A 27,646-nucleotide genomic window follows, 5' to 3' on the forward strand; every position below is an offset into this window, starting at 1 on the left:
TTGTCCTCACCATCATCAAGTTCCCTCTCATTGGTGAATACCGAAGAGAAGTATTCACTGAGGACCTCTCTCACTTCCACAGCCTCCAGGCACATCTTCCCACTTTTATCTCTAATCGGTCCTACCTTCACTCCTGTCATCCTTTTGTTCTTCACATAACTGAAGAATGCCTTGGGGTTTTCCTTTACCCTACTCGCCAAGGCCTTCTCAGGCCCCCTTCTTGCTCTTCTCAGCCCCTTCTTAAGCTCCTTTCTTGCTACCCTATATTCCTCAATAGACCCATCTGATCCTTGCTTCCTAAACCTCATGTATGCTGCCTTCTTCCACCTGACTAGATTTTCCACTTCACTTGTCACCCATGGTTCCTTCACCCTACCATTCTTTATCTTCCTCACCGGGACAAATTTATCCCTAACATCCTGCAAGAGATCCTTAAACATTGACCACATGTCCATAGTACATTTCCCTGAAAAAACAACATCCTAGTTCACACCCACAAGTTCTAGCCTTATAGCCTCATAATTTGCCCTTCTCCAATTAAAAATTTTCCTGTCCTCTCTGATTCATCATACACCAGAGTTTCCTATGCCTTACTTCTACTTCATAGGAGGATTCCCTTCCACCACAATTGACAAGAGGCCATTTCCCACACTTCTACTCTCACCCTTTCTCCATCCCCACAGAATATGGATCTCACATTCTCTCATTCCTCTCCACCAACCTTCATATTCAATAGATCATCCTCTAACTTCAGATAAATCCAATGTGACCTCACAGCCACACATCTTTCTCCCACGTTCAATTTTCAACATTTAGAAGTGACAATTCCCTCCAATGACAGCATCTCAGTTCCTAATGAGGCACAGTACTACCTATGATTTGAACAATTTCATATAATGAGTAACTCCTCTTTCTGTTCTGAAATTTCAATTGAACACTTGACTTCAATCATCCTACCTTCTGGTACCCACTAATTAATTTGCTATCCTCTTTCAGTCAGCCTCAGTTGTCAGTTAATATTCCTTGAGCTCCACCCTATCACAGGTCTTCTTTAGTTTTCTCTGCCGCTTTCTTCTTTCTCCCCAACATAAAACTTCTTTCTTCCAGCTTTTCCTGGTTCTGCTGAGGGGGTCATTAAACAGAAACTGTAACACTATTTCTCTTCCCACAGATACTGCCTTTTATACCTGACAGAAGATCCCTCAGTCAACTCATGATAAAGGACAGGACTGAGTGGAAACAGGAAAAGACTCTAGGAATTGGTGTGAAGGATAGGGAGGCATTGTAGCTTAGATTGAATGATGCTGGAAACTCACATTCCACTGGGCTCTGCCACACTGATTAGAAGCCTGAGATGTGCTCTCAATGGCCATACTTTCTCCATATGGTTTTCTGCACCCATCTGTTAGCTGTTGGATGGAGTTGAGTCAGGGTTGAGGCTGGGAGTACTTTGGGTGGTCCTGAGAGCAAATAGTAGCAGGGATAGGCTATTTGATCTGCCTGCCATTTAATAGAATCACAGCTGATCTTTTTTTCTCAACAATACTTGAGGTATACTAAATGATGAGAGTCAGATGGCGTAGTTTTAAGGAGTAAGAAACTTATAGGAAATCTGAGTAATACATACAAGTAGAGAGTAACTGAAATGTGTGTCATACTCCTTCCACAGATAACGGTGGTATTCTCAACATCTGGCAAAGACATGAATTGATGAAGCATGGTAGGATACTGATCAAGTGTTGGAAATGGTATTAGTGAAGTCAGGCACTAATTGATATAGTTGTTGAAGAAAGTGAAAAAATGGATCTATCAATTGCAAAAAGACAGAATGTACAGTGATATCCAAGAAGAAGGAGAACCCTACCTGCAGGCTGAGAATAAACAGGGAAGACATAAAACAAGTACAGAACTTTTGCTACTTAGGAAGCTGACTGACATCAGATGGCAGGTGCGACATGGACATCAAAAGAAGAATAGGGGTGGCAAAAGACACCTTTACGAGAATGAAGAGTACACTGACCAACACTAAACTAGGCATGACAACCCACCTCAGAGTACTGAAATGTTACGTTTATCCAGTTATGTTACATGGCTCAGAATGTTGGACAATATCTAGTAACATGAGGAAACGAATTGAAGCAGCAGAGATGTGGTTTTTGAGGAGGATGCAAAGAATATCATGGATGAAACGAATATCTAACGAGGATGTCATGAACAGAGCAAGCACAAAAAGAGAAATAATGTATGAGATCATGAAAAGGCAACGTGACTTCATTGGACATGTGATTAGGAAAGAGGAGTTAGAATGCACTGTAATTATGGGAATGATTGAGGGGAAGAAAGCAAGAGGAAGGCAAAGACAAATGATGATGGAGACAGCAGCCAGAGAACTGGAAATGAATACCAATGAATTGATCCACTTCACCCGAAACAGGAGTGTGTGGGCCATGGCAGTCAAAGCTCAAACTGGGCATGGCCCCTGATGATGATGAAGTCAGGCAAAAAGACAGGTGGACCAAAGTGTAGGTTTCTGTGCTATACAACTCCACAACAAATTCCATGATCACTTACAGAAAATTGCTTTGTTGAGACACAGTCATCTGCTGTATTTACTCTGCAAAATTATTCTGAGCTGTAGATGTTTTCAGCCACCCATGTAGGAACTGAAGTAAAGTAAAATGCTCAGCAAGTCATGGAGTGAGGAAATGAGCTAACGCTGCAGATTGATGATCTTTCAACAAAACTTTAATGCTGACTCTAATACTTGAAACTCATTAAAATATTTTCAGATTGGACAAAAGGATTTAAATTGGACCTAGTACTGGACACTCTAAACTTTCTAGGTGCATTGCTCTGAAGTGTCTGAAGTTCATCCAGCATCTGCTAAGAATTAGGACCCCAGTAAGTTGCTAATTAAGCACCTATTTATCCTTGTTTAAACACCCCTTGGCAACATCTGGAAGCCAACGCGAGAAAGCACTCAACATGTCTCACTCTTTTTTGCTGATTTCTTCTGCAGCCTCACCAGTAATACAAGAGAAGGGGCAACAGCACAAAGGCAAGCTTTTAACCTTGCTCCTTTTGACTACACCAATAACATAGGCCACTGATACATCAAAGTCTCATCTTGAATTTAAATCAGTATTAGCCGTATTAACAGCACTCCGAACATCACATATACAGCAACCAAGAGGGAAGCTGTTGGTAAAGTGTACAATCAGTCATCAGATTTTGATCATTTGCAATCAGGTCTCACTGATACCTTGCAGAGTCAGAAGTGTATTTAAAAGTGTAAATCTGTTACTCATGCAACACCACAGCACATAAGCAGTCACTTTGGCCCATCTAGTCCACCCTGAACAGTTATTTTGCCTAGTCTTCAATCTGCACTCGGACCATAGCCCACCATACTATGTACTTATCCAAACTTCTCTTAAATGATGCATCCATCACTTCCACTGGCAGCTCATTCCACACTCACATCACACTCCTCAGGTTCCCCTTAAATATTTCACTTCCCACCCTTAAGCTATGATGTCTAGTTCCAATTTCACCCAACGCAGTGGAAAAAGCTTGCTTGCACTAACCTTATCTATACCACTCATATTTTTACATATCTCTATCAAATCTCCTCCCATTCTCCTACACTCCAGGAAATAAAGTCTAATCTATTCAGCAGTGTGATTGAGAAACTGTTGCATCAGAAAGGGGAGGAGCAAAGGGCTCGTGAGAGCGCTGAGTGCAGGGAAGCAGCTGAGGTGAGCGTGCTTTAAAAAGGCACGTGCAACGGGTACTCGGGACAGTGTGATCAGGAAACCGTTGCAGCAGGAAAAGGAAGAGCGAAGGGCTCATGAAATAATTGGCAGGGACAAATAAAAGGATGGGTAACTGAAGAGGAGCGGCCAGTGGTGTGAGTGGCTCAGGGTAGGAGTGGAGCTTTGAGGCTTTGGTTCGAGAGGCTTCGGCCAGCAAAGGCTGAGGACGAGCTTGCTCCAAGTGAGGTAAGACCAGGTAAGTTCCTTTAATTAGTTTAATTAACTTAGGAGTAGGTAATAGAGTCAGCAGTGAGGGCAGTCGAGTGCTCCATATGCGGGATGTGGGAAGTCAGGGACAGCACAATTGTCCCTGATGACTACACCTGCAAAAGGTGCATCCGGCTGCAGCTCCTGACAAACCGAGATAGGGAACGGGAGCTGGAGCTGGATGAACTACCAGGGACAAGTTGTAGTGGTCGCGTCTCTGGCACCGAGAGTGAACCCTTAGCTCACGAGGTGGGAAAAGAGTAGAGCAGTAGTGATAGGGGATTCGATAGTCAGGGGGACAGATAAGAGATCGAGAATCCCGGATGGTCTGTTGCCTCCCTGGTGCCAGGGTCCGCGATATCTCAGATCCAGGTCTCGGTATTCCTAGGAGGGAGGGTGAGCAGCCAGATGTCATGGTCCATGTAGGGACCAATGACGTGGATAGGAAGGAAGAGGAGAGTCTGCAAAGAGAGTTTAGGGAGTTAGGTGCAAAGTTGAAGGACAGGGCCTCCAGGGTTGCAATTTCAGGATTACTCCCCGTGCCACTTGCTAGTGAGGCTAGAAATAGGAAGATAATGCAGCTAAATACGTGGCTAAGGAGATGGTGCAGGAGGGAGGGCTTCATGTTTCTGGACAATTGGGCTTTGTTCCAGGGAAGGTGGGACCTGTTCCGACGGGACGGTTTCCACCTGAACTGGAAGGGAACTAACATCCTTGTGGGTAGGTTAGATAGTGCTGCTCCGGGGGGGGTTAAACTAGATTTGCAGGGGAATCAGAGTGTTAGAGGAGATGGTGAGGTGGAGGAGGATAAAGGTCATGCGAGGACTGTTTGCGTGGACAGAAAGCAAAGGTTTGTATGCGATAGAGATGTTCTCAGGTGCCAAACTGAAGAGACTGGGGAAGAGGTGTCTGTCTCTCAAATAGAAAAAGATAGGAGGCAGTGTGTGAGGGAGGATAGGCAGGTGATAGAGAAGGGACGCACTCAGACTGAAGGTTTGAGGTGCATCTATTTTAACGCAAGGATTGTTGTGAACAAAGCGGATGAACTTAGAGTGTGGATCAGTACTTGGAGATATGATGTGGTGGCCATTACAGAGACTTGGATGGCTCAGGGACAAGAATGGTTGCTTCAAGCGCCGGGTTTAAGATGTTTCAGAAAGGACAGGAAGGAGGCAAAGGAGGTAGGGGCATGGCACTGTTGATCAGAGATAGTGTCACAGCTGCAGAAAAGGTGGACGTCTTGAAGGGATTGTCTACAGAACCTCTGTGGGTGGAGATTAGGAACAGAAAGGGGTCAATAACTTTACTGGGTGTTTTTTATAGGCCGCCCAATAGTAACAGAGATATCAAGGAGCAGATAGGGATACAGAACCTGGAAAGGTGTAATATTGTCATGATGGGAGATTTTCATTTCCCAAATATCGATTGGCATCTCCCTAGAGCAAGGGGTTTAGATGGGGTGGAGTTTGTTAGGTGTGTTCAGGAAGGTTTCTTGACACAATATGTAGATAAGCCTACAAGAGGAGAGACTGTACTTGATCTGGCATTGGGAAATGAACCTGGTCAGGTGTCAGATCTCTCAGTAGGAGAGCATTTTTGAGATAGTGATCATAATTCTATCTCCTGTACCATAGCATTGGAGAGAGATAGGAACAGACAAGTTAGAAAAGCGTTTAATTGGAGTAAGGGAATTATGAGACTATCAGGCAGGAAATTGGAAGCTTAAATTGGAAACCGATGTTCTCAAGGAAAAGTACGGAAGAAATGTGGCAAACGTTCAGGGAATATTTCTGCGAAGTTCTGCAGAGGTATGTTCCAATAAGACAGGGAAGTTATGGTAGGGTGCAGGAACCGTGGTGTACAAAGGCTGTAGTAAATCTTGTCAAGAGGAAAAGAAAAGCTTACAAAAGGTTCAGAGAGCTAGGTAATGTTAGAGATCTAGAAGATTATAATGCTAACAGGAAGGAGTTTAAGAAGGAAATTAGGGAGCCAGAAAGGGCCATGAGAAGGCCTTGGCAGGCAGGATTAAGGAAAACCCCAAGGCATTTTACAAGTATGTGAAGAGCCAGAGGATAAGACATCAAAGAATAAGACCTAACAAATGTGAAAGTGGGAAAGTGTGTATGGAACTGGAGGAAACAGCAGAGGTACTTAATGAATACTTTACTTCAGTGTTTTCTGTGGAAAAGGATCTTGGTGATAATATTGACGACTTGAAGCAGATTGAAAAGCTTGAGCATGTAGATATTAAGACAATGTGCTGAAGCTCTTGGAAAACATCAAGTTGAATAAGTCACCAGAACCAGACAAGATGTATCCCAGGCTACTGTGGGAGGCAAGGGAGGGGATTGCTGAGCCTCTGGCAATGATCTTTGCATCATCAATGGGGATGGGAGAGGTTCCCGAGGATTGGAGGGTTGTGAATGTTGTTCCTTTATTCAAGAAAGGGAGTAGAGATAGCCCAGGGAATTATAGACCAGTGAGTTTTACCTCAGTGTTTGGTAAGTTGATGGAGAAGATCCTGAGAGGCAGGATTTATGAACATTTGGAGAGATATAATATGATTAGGTATAGTCAACACGGCTTTGCCAAGGGCAGCTCGTGCCTTATGAGCCTGATTGAATTTTTTGAGGATGTGACTAAACATATTGAAGAAGGAAGAGCATTAGAGGTAGTGTATATGGATTTCAGCAAGACACTCGATAAGGTACCCTATGCAAGGCTTATTGAGAATGTAAGGAGGCACGGGATGCAAGGGGACATTGCTTTGTGGATTGAGAACTGGCTTGCCCACAGTAGACAAAGAGTGGCTGTAGATGGGTCATATTCTGCATGGAGGTCGGTCACCAGTGGAGTGCCTCAGGGATCTGTTCGGGGACCCTTACTCTTTGTGATTTTTATAAATGACCTGGATGAGGAAGTGGAGGGATGGATTTGTAAGTTTGCTGATGACACAAAGGTTGGGGATGTTGTGGATAGTGTGCAGGGCAGTCAGAGGTTACAGCGGGACATTGCTAGGATGCAAAACTGGGCTGAGAAGTGGCAGATGGAGTTCAACCCAGATAAGTGTGAAGTGGTTCATTTTGGTTCGTTTTGTCAAACGGTAAGACTCTTGGCAGTGTGGAGGATCAGAGGGTCTGAGTCCATAGGACATTTAAAGCAGCTGCGCAGGTTGGCCCAGTGGTTAAGAAGGCATATGGTGTATTGGCCTTCATCAATCGTGGAACTGAATTTAGGAGCCGAGAGGTAATGTTGCAGCTATATAGGATGCTAGTCAGACCCCACTTGGAGTACTGTGCTCAGCTTTGGTCACCTCAATATAGGAAGGATGTGGAAGCCATAGAAAGGGTGCAGAGGAGATTTACAAGGATGTTGCCTGGATTGGGGAGTATGTCTTATGAGGATAGGTTGAGTGAACTTGGCCTTTTCTCCTTGGAGCAACGGAGGATGAGAGGTGACCTGATAGAGATGCATAAGATGTCGAGAGGCGTTAATCATGAGGATGGTCAGAGGCTTTATCCCAGGGCTGAAATGTTTGCCACAAGAGGACGCAGGTTTAATGTGCTGGGGAGTAGGTAAAGAGGAGATGTCAGGCGTAAGTTTTTTTTACTCAGAGAGTGGTGAGCGCGTGGAATGGGCTGCCAGCAGGGGTCATGGAGGCGCATATAATAGGGTCTTTTAAGAGACTTTTTGATCGTTACATGGAGCTTAGAAAAATAGAGGGCTATCGGTAAGCCTAGTAATTTCTAGGTTAGGGACATGTTCAACACTACCTTGTGGGCCAAAGGGCCTGTATTGTGCTGTAGATTTTCTATGTTAATTTCTCCCCATAAATCAGATCCTCAATTCCCAAATTATCTTTGTACTCTTTCAAACTTATTTACACCTTTTTTGTAGGTAGGTAACCAGAACTACACACAATACTCCAACTTTGGCCTCCGTAAGCCAGAGTACAGGAGTTGGAATGTTATGTTGAAGTTGTATAAGAAGTTGGTGAGACCAATGTGCCAAAATCTCTCCTTATAACCCTATATGCCTGTGACACCACTTTCAGGGAATTATGGATCTTTATTTCCAGATTGCTTTGTTCTACCGCTCTCCTCAGTGCCTAACCGTGCACTGTGCAAGTCCTACACTGAATGTTCCTCCCTAAGTGCAATACCTCTCACTTATCTACATTAAATTCCATCTATTTTTCAGCCCATTACTCCAGCTCATCCAGATCCTACTGCAAGCTTTCGTAGCATTCCTCACTGTCCAATAATCCCTGAATTTTGCTGATCCAATTTTCCACATTATCATCCAGATCATTAATATAGATGTCAAACAGCAACAGACATAGTACTGATCCTTGTGGCACTCCACTAGTCACAGGCCTTCACTTAGAGAGGCAACATCAACTAAGCACTCTCTGGCTTTTCCCACTAAACCAGTGTTGAATCAAATTTACTACTTCATCCTGTTGAAAAGATAACCAGAGTTGTGCCTTATAGGAGGTCACTACAGACTCATGCACTTTACATCAGTGGTGTGAAAGATTTGGGATTGAGGGACATGATTGACTTGTATTTGAAAAAGCAAGGATGAGCGTTTTGAAAAGATGACTAAGAGAATTAATAATGGCACGCTATTGGGCTTTGTCTAATGGACCAAACACCACTGACAGAACTCAGCAGCACTTGTGGGGACAAAAGAACTGTCGATGTTTCAGTTTGACATCCTGTACCAGGACGGATGCTATAGTACAGTAGTTGCAACAGGGAAAATGAGCAAGGGACTGGCAGATGGAATTTAACTTAATGTGTTACATTTTGGAATGTTAAACCAGGGCAAGAAATCCATAAGAAATGGGAGAACCTTTGGAGTGTACCATTGAATAGCGAGATCTTGAACAACGAGGCTTTGAGTACAAGTATATACTTCTCTGAAAATGGGAATACAGAAAGAGGGGGTGGTGAGAAGGGTGTCTGGCATGCTTGCCATCATCATCCGAGGCACCAACTGTAAGAGTCGGAACTTCATGTTACAGTTCGATGAAACATTGGTGAAGCTGTCCTTGGAGTATTGTGGACATAATTAAGCTACAGAGGGTACAGTAAAGAGCTGTAAAGAAGTTGCCTGGTTTGGAGGGCTTGAATTATCATGAGAAATTAGACAAAATAGGTCTGCTCTCCCTTGAGTGAAGGAGGCCAAGAAGTGACACAAGACCAGCAGACATCGGAGCAGAATTAGGCCATTCCGCCCATTAAGTCTTCTTCACTATTCCATCATAGCTGATTTATTATCCCTCTCAACACCATCCTCCTACTTTCTTCCCCATAATCTTTGATGCCCTAAGTAATCAAGAACCTATTAACCTCCACAGCTGTCTGTGACAATAAACACCACTCTCTGGCTAAAGCACTTACAGTCTCATGAACCTCCATATCCAGCAGATCATTTCTACAACTTACACCAACTACAATGGGAGCCTACTACCAAACACATCTTAACCCTCCCCCCCACCCCCTATTCTTCGCTTTCCACAGGTTCGCTCCTTCTGTGATGTCCCTTCTCACTAATCTCCCTGCTGGAACTTATCCCAGCAAGTGGAAGAAGTGCTACACCTGCCCACTCACCTCCTCCCTCACCTCCATTCCTGGTAAGGCAACATGTCACCTCAAATCTATTGGGTCTTCTAATGTATCCGGTGCTCCTCCTCTACATTGATGAGATCTAACATAGACTGCAGGAATGCTTTGTTGAGCACCTTTACTCCATCCACAAAAAGCAGGACTTCTGGTGGCCAACCATTTTAATTCCAATCCCTGTTCCAAAATGCCAGTCCAAAGTCTCCTCTACTGCCACGATGAAACCACTCTCAGGTTGGAGGAGCAACACCTCATATTCCCATCATATTCCTTCTTGTTCAGCCCTTTACCATTTCCACCTGTCACTTCCTCCCTACACCCACCTATCTGGCTTCACCTATCACCTTCTAAACTACACACCTTCCACTTCCCCACCTTCTTATTCTGGCTTCGTCCCCCTTCCTTTCCAGTCTTGATGAAGGGTCTTGGCCCCGAAACATCGATTATTTATTCTCATAGATGCTGCTCGACCAACTGAGTTCCTGCAATACTTTGTGTGTTCCTCCTCGTTCTGTTCTAAAAGGATGCCCTTGAATTCTGAGCACCGCCCTCTTGTTCTAGACTACCCCATTTCTGGAAACATCCTCTCCATGTCTACTCTATCTAGGCCTTTCAATATTCAAAAGGTTTCAATAAGATCCCCGTCATTCTTCTAAACTCTAGTGAGTGCAGGCCTAGGGCCATCTATAACTCGTCATGTGTTAGCTCTGTCATTCGCGGGACCACTCTCATTAATTTCCTCTGGACCATCTCCACTGCCAGCACATCCTTTCTTAGATAAGGGACCTAAAACTGCTCACAATATGTCAAACGTGATCTGACCAATGCCTTATAAAGCCTCAGCATTACATCCTTGCCTTCATCCTCTAGTCCTCTCAAAATGAATGCTAACATTGCATTGCCTTCCTTACCACCAATTCAACCTGCAAGTTAACCTTCAGGGAATCCTGCACGACAACTCCCAGTCCCTTTGCACCTATGATTTCTTTTTTTTCCCATTTAGAAAAAGTAGTCTATGCTTTTATTCCTTCTACCAAAGTGCACGACCATACACGTTCTTGTATTTCATCTGCCAGTTCTCTGGCCATTCTCCTAATCTGTCTAAATCCTTGTGCAGACCCTCTGCTTCCTCAACATTAAATGCTTTTATCTATTTTTGTATCAACAAAAACATGGCCATCCAATATGAAAAGCTGTCTCAGCACTGAGCCCCGTGGAACACCGCTTGTCAACAGCCGCCAACCAGAACAGGCTCCCTGTATTTGTATTCTTTGCCTTTTACAAGTCAGCTTATCTTCTGTCCATGCTAGTACCTTTCCTGTAATACCATAGGCTGGTATCTTGATTAGCAGCCTCATGTGCAGCACCTTGTCAAAGGCCTTTTGAAAATCCAAGCAGGCAACATCCACTGACTTGCCTTTGTTTATCATGCCTCAAATAATTCAAACAGATTTGCCAGGCAAGAGTTCCCCTGAAGGAAACCATGCAGACTTCCACCTACTTTATCATCTGTCTCCAAGGACCCGAAAACATCATCCTTAATAATGGACTCCAACACCCTCCCAACTACTGGTCAGGCTAACAGGGCTATAATTTCCTGTACTTTCTCTCCCTCCCTTCTTAAAGAGTGATGTGACATTTGCAATTTTCCAGTCCTTTAAACCATTCCAAAATATAGTGATTCATGAAACATCACTACTGATGCCCCCACTATCTATTCAGCTACCTCCTTTTGAACCCTGGTATATAGTCCGTCTGGTCCAAGTGGGCTATGTACCTTCAGACCTTTCAGCTTTCCAAGCATCTTCTCCACTCACTTCTGCCCTGTGACACTCTAGAATTTCTTTTGTTCTGCTGGTGTCTTCCACTGTGAAAACTGATGCAAAATATGAGTTAGTCCTCCATTTCTTTGTTCCCAATTACTACCTCTCCACTGTCATTTTTCAGCAGTTCAATATCCACTCTCTTATTCTTTTTACAGGTGGCCCCCACTTTTCGAACGTTCACTTTACAACAACTCGCTGTTACGAAAGACCTACATTAGTACCTGTTTTCACTAACCAAAAAGGATTTTCGCTTTTACGAAAAAAAGACACCTGCTTTATACGTGTGTTTACCCCAAGAAAGACTACAATGACCGTGAAGCCTTGTGGGGGCAGTTGTTTGCGCATGGATGTATGTGCGTATGCGTGTACGTGCTGATTTTTTTTCTCCAAATCGATTTTGGCTAGCTGTCTTCCCGAGTTTGATAAGTGAAACTACACTGTACCTACAATATTTCTACTTTATATAAGGTGTATATTTATCATATCATTCCTGCTTTTACTATATGTTAGTGTTATTTTAGGTTTTATGTGTTATTTGCTTTAATTTGGTAGGTTATTTTTTTGGGTCTGGGAACACTCAAAAATTTTTCCTATATAAATGAATGGTAATTGCTTCTTCAATTTATGACATTTTGGATTACAAACGGTTTCATAGGAACGCTCTACCTTCGGATGGCGGGGGAAACCTGTATATATATCTTTATGTATCTTTTCTCTCGTTATTTTTATTTGCCTTCTGTTGGTTTATAAAAACTTCCCAATCCTTTACCTTCCCACTAATTTTTGCAATATTTTAGCCTCTCTTTTGCTTTTATGCTGTCATTGACTTCCCTCGTCAGTCACAGTTGCCTCATCCTCACTGTAGAATACTTCTTATTCTTTGGAATGTATCTATCCTGCACCTTCCAAATTGCTCCCAGAAACTCCAGCCACTGCTGCTCTGCCATCTTCCCTTCTAGTGTCCCTTTCCAATCAACATTGACCAGCTCCTCTCTCATGCTTCTGTAGTTCACTTAACTCCACTGTCATACTGATGTTAGCTTCTCCCTCTCAAACTGTGAACTTTATCATATTATGAATACCATCTCCTATTGGTTCCTTTATTTTAAGTTCCCTAATCAAAGAAGGTTCATTACACAACACCCAATCCAGAATTGCCTTTTACCTAGTGGACTCAACCACAAGCTGTTTTATGAAGTCATCTTGTAGGCATTCAACAAATTCTTGGTGGGTAAAATTATTCAGACATAGATAGGGGCAGATAGCCAGACTTCGTTTCCAATGATAGAAATGTTTAAAACTAGAGAGCATAGGGTTAAGGTTTAAAAGAGGATTAAATTTTTCACATGCAAAATGAATCAGTGTTGGGAGTGAGTTGCTGGAAGAGTTGGTGGCGAAAAGAACAGTAACAACATTTAAGAGCTTTCACGATGTAAAGATATGGAATCAAACTGGGAACAGTAAAGACCGGTCCGAAGGTTACTGTAGATCCAGTGGGCTAAAAAGCCTGTCTCTATCTGTACACCTCTGTGCTGACGTAAGATAAAATAACTTCCTGATATTCAGTGTGAACTTCCTTGTACTTCAAGCAAAATACAGTAGATGCAGAAAATATGAAATAAAAACAACTTCTGAAAATATGCACATCAGATACCATCCGTAGAAACATGAATATTCACATTCAATCTGGTTCCAGTTCAAAAAGGTCAAGATTCAACAGTGGCTATTAACTCTTTCAAGTCATCTACTTCATCCCCTTGGTCTTTTGATCTCTTCTATCTTCCATCCTGTCATAGACCATCTTTGGCTGTCAACCATTCCTCTGTAATTTAAAACTCGTATCTTTCACTTATTCCAGTGCTCTCCTGAAAGACTATTGATATTTTACACCACACCACATTGTTATTAAGATATAATAGGAAAAGAATTTATCAAATCCATATAAATTTTAGTTTCCCATCTTTTTGCCAATAATATTCTTAATACCCAGTAACCTCAAGTTGGTTGAGTACAATACTTCTGTAAAAAGATCCAGAATTAACTCACAGTAAACAAAGGCCAAAAAAAAAGCTTCAAACTAGATGATCTTCAAATGTCAAAACTTTGAAATAACAGCCAAACACTTAATGGTGAGACAGACAAAAAGGGTCTCAGTTTGAAAGGTCGATTATTTACTCTTTTCCATAGCTGCTGTCTGACCTGCTGAGTTCCTCCAGCATCTTGAGTGTGTTGCTTTGGATTTCCAGCACCTGTTGATTTTTTCATGTTTGTGCTATTCCGTACTATTATACTCAGCTAATTATAAGCATTGATAATTTATTGCAAAACAGTGACCAATCTAACTTAATTTTATTTAAACTTGATTAGCTCCTTTCAAGGAAGATATTGATGTTTGGATATTGCACGTCCATCAATCGAGTTTTATTCATTGCTGGACAACTTACTTTGCCATTTTGTTGATATTAGTCTTGTGATTTATTTATTGCAGACATAAAATATTAACTACATTGTTTGACTATGGGAAAAATGTACCACTTGTTCAGCATTTATTTCCAGAAAAAATGTTTATAAAGCCACAATTCATTTCTTTGTCTGACATGTGTCAGGCTGCTGCTGATCAGTCATCAGACTCTCGACAGTATATTCCAACTACATTTTAAAAAAAACACTTGAGGCACAAACTCGCCGTGAAAAACTGTGGAATAGATAGTGTAACTTGCCATTTTAAAAAATGCTGATGTTACTATAGCAGCAAATTCTGAGACAGGGCATTGAGTTCACTACCCTGTGATTTTTGCACCCAAAAAAAAAAGACTCAATGACACAGAAGCTCAGAACCAGAGAACTCCAGAAATGTTGATGCTGACTTTAATGGTTGAAAAATTTACACTCCTGGTCTAACTTACAAAATTTTAAGAATCTTTCATATCTTTACATTTATTTTAACTATTTTGTACTATGAGATCTTGCTTTGACTTTAATTTTACATATCCTTCTCTCATCCCATTTCTCATTATTTTCAATTTAATGGTATATTTTGAGCTAATGGTATAGTCTGTTTTTGCATGCTATCTACATGTATTGTACAAGCTACATTCTAAACAGCTCAAAACGTAGGAACTTGGAAGCAGGATGAGGGAGGCCACGCAGCTTTTCCATTCTCCTCCATCATTCAACAAGGTCATGGTGTAGTTTTCCCATTTGATTATCTTCTTTAATTACCCTGTGTCTCCAAAGATTTATAAAAATCTATTATCATATAATTTTCCATTGCTGGCATGCCATTTATTTTTCTATCAATTCCCATGAATCTGGACGTTGCACTACAATACAAATTCTATCAAGTAGTTCTGCTGAATAGCTATCATTGTAACAGACCCAGCTTTGCTGTCAGCTTGTAGGTTAGACCGTAAGACATAGAGGCAGAGTTAGGCCACTCGGCCCATCGAGCGTGGTCCATTCCATCACGGCTGATTTATTATCCCTCTCAACCCCAATCTCCTACCTTCTCCCAATAACCTTTAACACCTTGATTAATCAAGAACCTATCAATCTTTGTTTTAAATATACCCAATGACTTGGTCTCCAAGGCCATTGGTGGCAACGAATTTCGCAGAATCTCTACCCCTTGGCTAAAGGAATTCCTTATCTCTGTTTTAAATGGATGTTCCTCTATTCTGAGGCTGTGCCTTCTAGTCCTAGACTCCCCCACTATAGGGAACATCCTCCCCACAACCATACTATCTAGGCCTTTCAACATTCAATAGGTTTCAGTGATATCCTCCCTCATTCTTCTAAACTCCAGCAAGTACAGGCCCAAAGCCATCAAACGCTCACGTTGACCCTTTTATACCCAGGATCATTCTCATGAACATCCTCCAGACTCTCCATGGGTTAAAGAGAACCCATATGAGAGCAACACGTGAAATCCAACTAGTACTGGAAAATTATAGGCCTGTGACACTGATTTAAGTCATGCACATACTACTAAAAGGAGAGATACGATATATGTACTGTACAACAACCTGAAGAGAGAAGGGGCTCTTAGGGATTCCATGCAAAGTTACAGGAAAAAGCATTGCTTCATGTGTGTTTTTATTGTGTGAAAAGGCTTTGAAAAGATCATGAACATACAAAATTGGAGTAAATGAATAAGCTTATTCACCTGGCTAAGCTCATCTCTCAATTAAGCACCTTCTTCAATTCCACTCACTTTCTCTAAATCATGGGTATAACTAGGTGCACTCGATCATCCCAGGGTATGCCCGTCTTTTTGTAAGATTTCTGGAAAAGCTTTTGCTTCAGTTGCATTCATGCCAATTGCCCAAACATTTTTTCTAGTATATCTATAACTACATTGTTGTTGATGCCTGCAATCATATACAACTCAAAAAATTCATTTCTGCTCTGCCAATTTCCACCCCACTCTCACCTTTATAGAGTCCACCTCTGACTCTTCCCTCATTTATGTGAATATTTTCATCTCAGGGAGAGGCCAGCCACAAACAAATACAGGTGGCACCCCGTTTTTCGAACGTTCGCTTTACGACAGCTCGCTGTTACAAAAGACCTACATTAGTACCTGTTTTCGCTAACCACAGAGGATTTTCACTTTTACAAAAAAAAGACGCCCGCTTTATACATATGTTTACCCCAAGAAAGACTACCATGACTGTGAAGCCTTGTGCAGGCAGTTGTGTGAGTATGCGTGTACGGGTGTAGGCGTGTACGTGCTCATGCGTATACTAGCCAATTTTCTTTCTCTAAATCGATTCTGGCTTGCTGTCTTCCCGATTTTGATAAGTGAAACTACACCGCACATACAATATTTCTACTTTATGTAGGCTGTATATTTATCATATCATTCCTGCTTTTACTATATGTTCGTGTTATTTTAGGTTTTATGTTTTATTTAGTATGATTTGGTAGGTTTTTTTGGGGTCTGGGAATGCTCAAAAATTCTTCCCATATAAATTAATGGTAATTGCCTCTTCGCTTTATGACATTTCGGATTACAAACGGTTTCATAGGAATCCTCTAACTTCGGATAGCGGGGGAACCCTGTACTACAAGCCTACAGATTTCCATTGTTACCCAGATTACTCACATTATATTTTCCTCTCCACCTGTTACCATTCCCTCCTCCTTCCTGAATTGAGAATTCCCATCTACTGTAGTAGAGAGATCCCTTGACTACATCTGTTTCTGTTGTCAGACCCGTTCTTCCAGGACAGATAAAGTCCAGCATTCTGTCGTCTTTGCCTTTCACCCTACCAGACTCTGCATTCAACAAATCATCTTCACGATTTCCAGCAGTTCCAGCAATATTCCACACCAAACGCATCTTTCCCTCCCCTTTCATCATTTTGAAGGAATGACTATCTTTTCACCTTCCCACTATCCAGAGACCCAAACATTTTGAAGTAACGCAGTGATTCACTTGGACTTCATTCAGTGTTTACATTGTGGTCTTATCTGCACAGGAGGAACCAAATGCAGATTGAATGATCACTTTGCAGAGCACCTGCAACCAGCCTACAAATAATGAACCTGAGCTTCCTGTTGCTTGCCCTTTCTCTGCCCAGTCACTTGATAACCCAAATTAAATGCATGATTTGTGCATGACAACAGGTGCTAATTTCAACTTTCAGGCATAATTTCTGTTACATAGCTTTTGTTTTCATAAAACCAGTGCCCAGAAGTACCATTGTGTTTCCATTCAAGTATTTTCATTAGAGTTCAATCCCAAACTGCAGATAGATACTTGAATGGAAACACAATAGTATTTCTGGATGGACCACAAAGTTTGGATACAATTCTTTGATTTTTTTTTAAGTTACCTATTCATGGCTACAGAGAGTGGAAGCCATTTATATAAACATGAAAATTTTAAAAAACACCAGTACCCTGCCTAAGTAGATTCTACAATGGGGCCAGCTGATCAGATCCAGCTAACCTGCTTCATGTAACTTAAGACTTTAACAGGAGTACATCCTTCAGAATGGGTCTCCACTTGGTCCCTCAAATATCACAACAGTGAACTTCTTCCCCCATCCTAGGTTCCACACAAAGCTCATGATCCTAACCCAACCCCTCCCATGACTCAGAGAACCAGCCTCACTTAATGGCTATTCTGATCCTGATGATTTATTGATCATCACTTCTTTTGATGATCAAAATGGGGATCTATTTTCCACTCTAAATCAATTAACCCACATCTCCAAAGCCTCTGTTCCATGATCACAATTTCTATTTTCCAGTGATCAAAAAGAAAGTCGAATAAAGGACTTTGTAAGGATTAAACCTTAGACCTCATATGCAATAGAAGTTACTGCTGCAGATTCTTGGGGGAAAAAAAGTGCCACTCTACATGACAGCTCGTCTATTTTTCTGATGCCAAGGAACTCCTAGGCTCACAAGTTAATCCCTTCCTCTTTGTCCACGCACACACTTCAGCATCTTTCCAAAACATATCTTCAAACATTGTGTTCAGCATTCAAGATTGTTTATTGTCATTCTTCAGTACACAAGTGTTGAGGAGAGTGAAATAGTTGTAACTCCATTTAAAAAAAATCACAATAACCATAAAGAACACAATATAAAAACACAACAAATACAAATAAGATTAGCTTACTGCACATACATAGATTGATTGATTGTATGTATATAAAGTGGCTCTAGATTTGGGAGCATCTCTGTATAAGGTGACTCTAGCTGAAAATGATAAGATAATGGTGGTGGGGTTGGTTAACGGGTGAAGGTGTTGATCAGCCAGATGGCTTGGAGGAAGTAACTGTCTTTGAGTCTGGTGGTACTGGCGTGGATGCTGCATAGTCTCTTTCCTGCATGGAGTGGGACCAGAGGGCCACAATAGCATAGCGGTTAGAGCAACACTATTACAGCTCAGGGCGTCGGAGTGCTGAGTTCAATTCTGGCGTTGTCTGTCATTAAGTTACGCATGAGTTCCTTTCAGTTTCCTCCCACAGTCCAAAGGCGTACTGGTTAGTAGGTGAGCTGATCATTTTAAAATGTGCTGTGATTAGGTTCGGGTTAGGTAGGTGAATTGTTGAGCAGCACAGCTCACTGGGCCGGAAGGGCCTGTTCCGTGCTGTATCTCTCTAAATAAAAAAAATTAAAATAATCCATGCACGTGGGTGGGATCCTTCATGAAACAGCTGGCCTTTTTCCGGCACTTTTCTGTACATACATTTGTGATGGGGCGGGGTAGACTGGTGCCGGTCATGTGAGTCCTTATGCCCACCATAGTGCAGTTTCCATACCGTGCTGTGATGTAGCATGTTAGGATGCTCTCTGCTGCATACCTGTAGAAGCCTGTGAGCACAGTATTGATGTGCATGGTCCAGCTCTCCTCCGCCTCTTCAGAAAGTAGAGGTGTTGATGAGCATTTTTGATTGTGTAGGATGTGCTCTGGGACCATGAGAGGTTGTGCGACTGTGCTGCTGATGTAAAGAGGGGTGTGAGTGGTGTGTGCTTTCCTGAAGTCAATAACCATCCCCTGGCACCAGGCCTCAAGCACTTCCACCTCCTTTCCGTAGGCTATCTCATCATTGTTGGTGATGAGCCCATTGCTGTGTCATCAGCAAATTTGACAACATGATTGCTTGGGTGTTAGGCTGTATAGTTGTGTGTGAGCTGAGTGTGCAGCAGAGGGTCCAACACACAGACCTGGAGGGGACAATGTGAGAATAATGGGAGGGAGGAGTGGTTGTGCATCCTGACTATCTGAAGTCTGTTTGTTAGGAAGTCCAACAACCACTTCTTACTTTATAATGTACTTTCTCCTACTTATCCCCGTTATGGGAGCCGACTTTTTATACAAAAAAAGCTGTTGAATATTTTTCTACTTTAAAGTACCCAGATAGTTAAGCAAAATATGAAAGCTTCAAGATATTCCATAAGATTTAGATGCAAGAATAGAATATATATTACTCCAACACGCCCTAAAATAGTTTTTTTAAAAAGGAAATGTTGGATGAATTTAATTTCACCTTCAAATACTCAGTATGATCTTGGAGCCAGCAAAAGAAAAATAACTAACTCCACATTTATCACCTCTCATGCAGTCCTTGAACTGCCAGAGGAAGAGAAAAAGCCTCCAGGTGAATTGGAGATATGCTCAGCTCCCAAGCTGACAGAACTCAAATATAATCATCCAGACAGAAAAGCAACCTCAATTGCTCTTTTGCTGTCAACACCCGTTCAGCATTTTAAAAGAAAGTGTGTTTTTAAAATGAGAATTAACATGTGCTGGAAGTGGAAATACCAGTAAATTTTAGCAATAGTACTCAAGAATGGACTACTCTACTATTAACCGGAAAAGCAGATCATTTGGTGTTACTCCAAACCAGTGCATACCAACCTCCTAAATATACAAACTGCATATAACATTTACCATCGAGAACAAACCCATGGCAGTCCACAATACTTTCACCAAGACAATCTCCTGTTCTAGTAGCCTTCCCCCCCCCAGCTATCACATCATGCTATGTATGAAGTTAATGTCAATTTAACATGCATCTATCCATTTCATTAGTTCATTTAGAAATTAGACTTCAGAACGTGAAATCTTTTTCCACCAAAGCAACATCTGCTTCACCATTAATTTATATAATCCAACTACCTTAACGTTGAAAACATTATTGGGCATTCAGTCTCCAACATCTATAAATAACGGTGTATCAGAAACAACAGTAACATTTCAGGACACTGAGATCGTACATCAGATCCAAGATGAAGAAATGTGCTACATTTCAAAAGAAATTGACCAGAATGTCTTTGTAAAACAGCATTGCCCACACATCGAAAGGGATCACAGGATTTTTACTCCATTCCATGTAACGCTTACGTTTTTGCAAAAGTGCTTCAAATATTTAAAACTCCAAATGTAACAATTTAGTACTGAAACCAAACTCTTCCAAAACAGATAGGATTTGCTAATATTCTTAATCTTTTATTATCTAATTAAACTAGGAGGCAAATCCTTCCCAGCTACCACAAAATGATTAACTGTAATTGCACACCACCAACCCTAATTTTATGTTCCATAGAAAAGTTACACAATCAAGCTAAATTAGAATGCTAAAACTACCTCTGTATAGAAAATACAAAAATTTAGGGGAATTCCTGTTGATGTCCTATATGCCTTAGGTTTTCACTGTGCTTTTACAGCTTTCAAACCCAAGTTTTAAAATGTGTTTTTGATTACTTGGTACAGCAGTGATATTAATCCCACTTGACAAGTAGATATAATTGAAGTGAGAATATACCAATAAAAACTGATACCATTCATACACCTCTCCAATTAATAAGCTATAATCTTTTTTTCAGATATATAATTCAAGACTGGAATAGGATAAGACCCTCATGTTCTGTACTTTTCCCACTCCCAATTTAAAAATGATTACAATTAGCTATAAAAGGTTCTTTATTGCGTGAATAAATCCTACCTTAACAAGGAGGACTGAAATAGGGAAGCACGAAAATACTTGCTCATATCTGTTGTAAGCTTTCCCTAAAGTCTCCACTGACAATCCGAAAAACGTAAGGCACAAGAACTCCAGCCTGCCTGCTCCATTATAATGCATTGCAGCTGCTACCACGGTAACAGTAAAAAGCCAGGCAGCTGCCAAGAATAGTTCTTTAGACTTCTAGGAGTCCAAAATCAGGAGCGAGAGAAACAAGAGACGTGAAGATTTTCAGTGGTTTCTATGATTTTTCCTGCTGCTGTCCATCCGCCTGGGGCTACACAAGTCACAGCTGAGCTCCAGCTTTTCAACTTTGAAATTTGCAATTTACAACAGAGAGAAAGAATTCAACCTTCCTAAATAAGAAACCAAACGGATATGCCTGCAAAAGGGTGTGTATGGGGAGGGGGAGGGAGGGGAGGAAAGAGGTAAGGGGAGTAGTGTGATGTGACATACATATGGAATGAGCATTAGAACAATGCTGGCGGACCAGCCAGCCAACAGCAAACTAGGCAGCTGCATTCATAAACTGAGCTTCACAGCGCTGGCAGCATAAAAAAAGTTACCAAGGTCAAATACCGAAAAAAAAACAAAAGGATTCTGTCGCACATTCCAAATGAACTCACCAGAGCTTTGCCACATGGACAGATGCTGCTCACATTCATAAAGATTAACAGAGTTTGTCTGCTGGACTGCACTGCCTCACAGCTTTTAGGCTTTACTGCTGAGCATTGAGGTCCCAGGAGTTTTCAATTCCTGTTGGGCCCAATTAACACCATACCTAGCCACCCCCTCCTGGCCATCTTCATTTCATTTCAACAATATATTTCATCTCCCTGCTCAGGGTAGAATTCATAAGCTTACTATATTGGCAACCAATTTTAATTAGGAATACAGTAATTTCATTACTTCAGCACTGCACGGCAAAAGAAATTAAATAATTGTGTAGGACACTGAGTTGATTTATGCATTAAACCTTTGAATACACATATAAAGAACCTCACATACCTTTTTATCAATCTTAACCTGCAGGATAAACCACATACATTTTCACTGTGATGAAAAGCAAAGCCCCAGCAATGCAATAAAATCTTTTTTTTCACGCAGAATCTGAGTGCAAAATGTAACCAGGAGACCACGAGGGTTAAATTAACAACTCTTATTAAGCAATGCAGCCTGAGGGTATGTGCAAATAAATTCCCCTCCCCCTTTTCAATACCAGTGATGCTCTTGCGAGCAGCTTCAACATAATGAGCATCAAGCACAGCTTGTTCAGCAGGGCTTGTTAAAGACAGTAACTGGTAGCGAATGACCAGACACACTCAATATTTGAATACGACAGGAAGGGAAGGTACATCACTCCTCCTCGCTGACATGCTTTGAGATTACAGTGGAAAATTTGATGTTCTTAGTCAATTCATCAACGCGGATGCACCATTGCTCTGTAGAGCACTGCATTCAGATCTTTATGAAGTGAAACGGTAAAAATAAATCAGATAGTTAGATAGTGCCACAGATCTTCAGAAATAGGTGTTTTAAAGAAATACCACATAAAAATGATTTGCACATGCGTATCAATAGCAGGACTGAGCAAAAGCAAGATTTATAATTAAAGTAAAACCAGTATGGCATAAGCATTCCATGACAGGTAATCCTTCTCATGAGCAAGTCCTTCATAAATCATGAGTGCTTTAATGTAGTGGTGTGTAGAAGAGAGAAAAACAGAGCGGGGAGGGGGATATGATAAAAAGGGAGAGAGAAGGAAGGGGCAATCCCCTTCCACCCTACCCCCACTCCTCCAATTGCTATTCCATTGTTCATTTCCTATTGATTTGTTACAAGATGCAAAGGAATTTCGGTATTGCGCTGCTGTTTTGTTATACAGTATTTGTAAACATTTCTGAAGATAAAGGCAGAAAATGTACAAACTTTTACTATGGTTTTTAAAATGTGCTATGCACCTTACAATCTTACAAAGAACTGAAAATTTACATTGCTGCAGCTATTATAGATTATGCCTCAATCGCTATGGTAACACTTTGGGCGGTTTTCAATTGTTACCATAATCATTCGAACTCCCCATAGCTCAATACAAAGCTTCTAATTAGGAAAGCTCAATGTGATCACGTGCACACTGAACTTGAACATAAAATTGTACTTCCACTATCTGCATTTCCCAAGGCTTAACAATGAACACAGTGCTTGCATGTAAACAGAAAGAAGTTTACATGTTTAAATGCTAAGGGATCAAAATTACTCAATTACTGTGCAACAGAGCAATAACTCTGGCACTGCAGGTATCTGTAGTTAATAACAACTCTAGCATAATCACAATGTCTGAAGGTCTGTAGAATTACCATCATCTTTTTGTTTTGCTCATGAGACAATGGGCCAGAAATTCAGAAATGACCATTTTGAGGATAAATACAAGCTGAGGATAGTGTGCAGAGCTCAGTCCCCTCACCTTATGTAGCCTCCCTGGATATTAAACCTTAAACTCAATTATAAAAGATCCTCATGGCAGAACAGCTGACAGCAAAGGAAATGGCCAGGTCAGGGCAGGAGCAAAGGGTGAGGCCAAGAATGAAGGCTCAGGATCCCCTGCTGAACTGTACACCTAAATTGCAAGCAATCCTTCATCCAATTCCACTTTATTGGCTGCCTTAAAGTCAACTAATCTTAAGACAGAGCCTCTCAGACATACATGAGCTCTCTCAATTTGGTACACAAAGGAAAAGAAATGTTGGTTACAGGTATAGATAGGGTACAGCCCGGGTGTCCTTCCTCAATTCAATCTATGCTACCATCAAAGCTGAAGGGAGCTCATGTGTATTTGCCTGCCACAATGGGGTCCTAGTGGTCAGATTGGCAACTAAAAATCAAAAGTTTTGAGACTAATCTCCAGCATAATCTTTAGAAATCAACAGATTCTCAAGCTAAATCAACATACCTACCCATCATTATTGCTTGTATTGTTAAATGCGACTTCACAATTCAAAATTTGCTTACAATTTAGTTCTAACCACGTTTTGGAGATGTGTAAGTACAATCTTGAAAGCTGCAGAAAAGAAATTCAGCGAGTTAAATCACTGTGCTATGCCAAACAATATTCCTTGAAATAACTGCTAGATTTATGTGCAAAAAATTTCAAATGACATGCCAGCTGGCTTGCCAATCAAAGCACACAAAAGTGTACTATGAATCTCCACCTGTGCCTGCCTCTCATATGTACCGTATTATGTTTGGAATAATTCTTATTAATTACAGACATCAGCAGGCTCAAATGTATAAATTACCAACTACAGAACCAATGCAAATTTTTACCTTTACACAATGCTCAGAAAGTGCACACGATGACTGCATGACTAGATAAGTATGAATGACATCCTGGTGTTACAATCATGTTTCTTGCTTTCTTTTCCCTATTACTCTTTAATTTAAAAAAAATCTAATATCCCCTGCGAATTTATTTTATTTCAGAGAAATAGTCACACTTTAATGTCAACAAAACCATAGAGAAACACACTAGAATATCTAAAAGTGAATTCATTGAAATGTTTTAAAGTATTACTGTGTATACAACAATGCTTGTAATGCACGTTAGCTTGACGCTACACTGTTAAAGTTAAACAATACACTGATCTAATTCCTTTGTAACTACTGTAATAGCAGCTTCTGGCCGGGAGAGGTTCTACAGCACTACATTCTGTTTCATTCTGCACAGAACCACACTTGCAGTGAAGCTGACAGCACACAATAGCTGTAAATTACGGTCTGTAACTTCTACCCTATCAATCTTTTCCTCAAAAAGGTCAGTTTGTAGAAGAAACAAACACACAGACAAAAAATGTCATTTCAACAGTGCTGGGACACTAGACTTGCAGATGGGAAGTAGGAGTTTAAATATTAACTGATCTTCAAACCATTTATTTAAGTACTGTATTTTGGAAGTGCAGTGGTTAGGAATTCTTTGACACTGGTAAAGGAACACTGCACAGGGATCCAACATGTCTTTTCTGTGTGAATCACTACTGCAGATAATTTCTGCTATGCAAACGTTGTGGCCTAGAACAGGCCTAGCATGTCTAATGCAGCCAAAGGCCATTCTCTGACGTACTCCACAACGGCTATCCTACATCTCTAAGGGAATAGAACAATCCTTTCTGTTGATGCATCTATTGTTACCATCACTCTTTATTCATAATATAAGCAGTGATCCTAAACAGACAACTTGGTCCAGAAATTATCACATGATGCATCATGCACCACGCAAAAGACCATCAATGGAAAATCAAATCACATTGAGATCAACGGCTTCAATTATAAACAAGTCATTTGTTACTCTGAATCAGTGATACTGATAACAAGAGGTGTGGTTCTGTGACAGGAGACCAGAGACTAAAACCATTAAGCAAGGTTGGGAAACCCTGCATTAAGGGATGCATCTCATATTTGGGATATTACAACTGGCTGTTGCATAGGACCACAGGATGGTGAGATTGAAGGCTCAATAGAACATGGGTATTGAGGGTGTTAAGGAACTTAAAGTGCATCTCCCCCACCCCATCCCCGACACCAGTTTCCAAGCAGGTCAAGCATGTGCTCTGTACTCTGAACTAAGTTGGTGTGGTATTGGTCACAAAGGCCTCCTTGTGCTCACGTTATCCGTAGGCCAGATACACAGGCTTCCAGTCTATTGGATACTGCTGTAAATGTATAGGCACATCAATGCTTCATAATTATGGAGAGAGCCCTATAAAATTCAAAACTTTAAGATGAAGGCATTTTCCTAAAGATATCAAATTTACAGCAGCACTCAAATTGTCCAGCACATATGAACAGAGAACTGCAAAACCAAGAAAATGAAATAGCAATGGTTCTTCTAGATATGTTCATGGAGTTGACTCTTCCATTCCACTTATGAAGCATGGCAGCTATATGGGAAAAGCTGAGAATATGACCAAGCCAGTTGAGAACAGGAATATAAAAACATTCCAAATATTGTGAAAAGAGGATTAAAAGACCAATGAAGCTGATCTATGTTTCTTTAACAGTGAAGAAAATTTGAAGGCTGAGCAGATACAGCAATGAACTAGTGAAACATTCCGCAGCTTAATCACCGCTCTGTGATGTTTTATGCAAGACGTAACCACTTATATTCCATAATTAAGAGGAACATCAGTGCACAGAAAAGTAGCTGCACCAGAAAGTGCTTGCCCCCTTATGTCTCTTGTAGATTGCATTTTACAACTTTTCTCAAGGGAATTCTTGTGAATTGGAATGGTGCTGCCATTGGCAAGTCTGCAGTTTCATTAAAAGAGAAAAGACAACGTCGCTAAGGACAAGTTACATGGAGGGTATCCACATGGAAACAGCGGCCTAAAAATTCACTTGTTGTTCACCACGGAGATACTGGAATTTAATATTTCATGACAGCCACCACGCTGTTCCCATCAACAGCTCCAATTTTCCACATGCAGTTAAATGATAGTTTGATCCCAACCACAGCTACAGGCCTCTTTTTCATTTAAGTAATTCTAACAAGATGATGATAATTTTTTTTTAATAATGTGTATGAACAAAGACAAGCACTTTGAAAGAAGTTTACCAAACATGAGCATTTCCCTTCAATCAGAGCACACATTACCACAGAGCTAAGAGAACCTCTGGTACTGTACAATGAAGCATGAAGGAAAAGCTCCACACTATCACTTTGTCACGGAGCTGTCCCTTTTAGCCATTGTTAGCAATCCCACGGCACAACTGTGGATTGTCGTTTCTGTGCACTGCTAGCTGAACAATTTGTCAAATTTTCCACACCTTAAAATCTCTTTCAAAAGCGTTATGAGAAATACCTCCTGGTACTACACCTTTTTTAGGAAAACATCACTATGATACAAAGTACAATATTGAAATAATCAATCTAATTTATGTCTTGATGTGACAACGCACTTCCCAGCGCACTCGAACCGGCTCACAAAGTGGCACGCGCCGGCATAGAGGCCGGTCCCAAAGAGGGCGCCAAGCCTGCTTCACCAGCAAGGGAAAAAGCCCGCGCGCGGGACCGGACTATGAATATATGTCCCCTACAGCATTCCCGCCCGGGGAGGGCGGGAACAGGAAGGCTTTAAAGCGAGGCCATGAAGTTTGAATAAACCTCTTTTGCAACTGCAGCTCACTGACTACGTGTCATTATTTCAACGCTGCTTGTAGCCACACCGCTACAACTGGTGACCCCGACAGCACAAACGATATTTGGACCGGGGATGAACGACGCCACATCTGTTCATGCAGTTTCGTTAAAACTGCCAAGCTTCTGGACGCTGCGACCTCACCTATGGTTCCAGCAAGCAGAAGCCCAATTCCACATTCAGCAGATAACCTCGGATGTCACATGTTACTACTACGTGGTGAGCTCCCTCGACCAGGAGACAGCTGCCCAGGTTGAGGAGTTCATACAGTCGCCCCCGGAGGACGGCAAATACACAGAATTCAAAGCCCTGCTCATAAGGACTTTCGGACTCTCAGGGTGCGAGCGAGCTGCCCGCTTACTGCACCTGGATGGGTTGGGGGACAGGCCACCGTCGGCTTTGATGAAGGAGATGCTGTCCCTGGCCGGAGGTCACAAGCCCTGCCTGATGTTTGAGCAGGCATTCCTGGAGCAGCTGCCCAAGGACGTACGC

General features: G+C 41.4%; 1 protein-coding gene across 2 annotated transcripts in view; it reads right to left on the reverse strand.

Moving 5' to 3' along the window:
* The window catches only part of fat3a (FAT atypical cadherin 3a), a 687,349-nt gene that overhangs the window by 525,363 nt on the left and 134,340 nt on the right, over positions 1–27,646 (reverse strand). Inside the window, exon 1 of one of the 2 annotated variants that reach the window (XM_073043348.1) lies at positions 20,946–21,310. The exons of the other annotated variant lie outside the window; for it this stretch is intronic. The gene's annotated coding sequence lies outside the window, so the exon portion shown is untranslated. Of the gene's footprint in view, positions 1–20,945; positions 21,311–27,646 lie in introns of those variants that run through there. 2 annotated transcript variants of the gene reach the window in all.

This window comes from Hemitrygon akajei, chromosome 4, assembly GCF_048418815.1.
Source record: "Hemitrygon akajei chromosome 4, sHemAka1.3, whole genome shotgun sequence".
Taxonomy (NCBI): Eukaryota; Metazoa; Chordata; class Chondrichthyes; order Myliobatiformes; family Dasyatidae; genus Hemitrygon; species Hemitrygon akajei.